The sequence below is a fragment of the Coptis chinensis genome, chromosome 3, assembly GCF_015680905.1.
Source record: "Coptis chinensis isolate HL-2020 chromosome 3, ASM1568090v1, whole genome shotgun sequence".
Taxonomy (NCBI): Eukaryota; Viridiplantae; Streptophyta; class Magnoliopsida; order Ranunculales; family Ranunculaceae; genus Coptis; species Coptis chinensis.
Window position 1 is genome coordinate 4,367,726 of NC_141458.1, and position 1,103 is coordinate 4,368,828.

The 1,103-nt window shown below is 32.2% G+C and overlaps 1 long non-coding RNA gene across 1 annotated transcript; it reads left to right on the forward strand.

Moving 5' to 3' along the window:
- The first annotated feature begins 423 nt into the window (after positions 1–423).
- LOC147507402 (uncharacterized) lies at positions 424–1,103 on the forward strand. Its single transcript, XR_015216190.1, has 2 exons — positions 424–495; positions 806–1,103. It is a non-coding gene; the product is annotated as an uncharacterized LOC147507402 (long non-coding RNA).

The window sequence follows — 1,103 nt, forward strand, 5'->3', positions numbered from 1 at the left end:
ATTCATTTAATCGACAGGGCTAAAGCCCAATTAGCAATATCATGGATCAAAGTACAGGCCATTAACTCATGTGTCTAAAATGAACCTTAGCCACATGGCTTGCCACTCATGCATTGATTTATGTCATTTCGCTTCTTTATCAAATAGATAATTATCAGTTAGATTTATATTCTATCACAATTACTTAAGCTACAAGAATACCTGAGCTACAAGGAGTCTCTACTCTACCTATATAAATACCAAACTATTTTTTATATAGAACTACGTTCTTGAGACTTGATCCTATTGATAATTTGGGTACGTAGGCAACCGCAAGGTACAGTCTCATCATTCCCCCAATCACCATCATTTTTCCAATTATTTTTCTACGTTCTTCGTCTCTTTTATCAACACTTGATGTTTTGATCATATTTGGTCGAAACAATGTCTCTAGATTGGTTTTACTATCTCTTCAAGAGCTTATGATTGCTTTGGGCTATTATACAACTGTTCAAGGTAGTTACTCGTAGCTTATATCAATTAAACAATCCATTAAGCCTTGAAAATTGTGATTAAGTCTTGATATTGGCTTTTGATTTTCCAAAAGACATCTTGTTAGTTGCTCCATTTCATTAGTATAGTGTTAGACCACTATATAGAAACCTAAACTTGGAATTGGGATCAAGTGTTTTCCATATTTTAGTGTTATGTTTTTACTTGTTATACATTGGATACTTGGAGATTCTAATATGTCAATGTATCTTTTGTAAGGAAGCACCATGTAACTTTTCCAATTATTTTATACGATTGGTTTATTATATTTCAGATAAAAAATCTTGGCCGTAAAACGGCGTACACTTACAAGGAGATATTGGAGTGACGTTAAGTTCGAATAGACTTTGTTTAGTTCATCCAAGAATGTATTATGAACTATTCTCAAGATGAAAACCAAATGCAGAATAACACAAGGCACGTGGGTGATCGACTTGGGCAAGATTAGGTTCTTTTTTTCAATTGGATTTGGCTAATTTAATTTATATGTATTACATTGGGAATGTGTTATTTACTACATTATGTGCATTATGTTTTTGAATATATAAATATATATTGGTTATCCAAAGAAA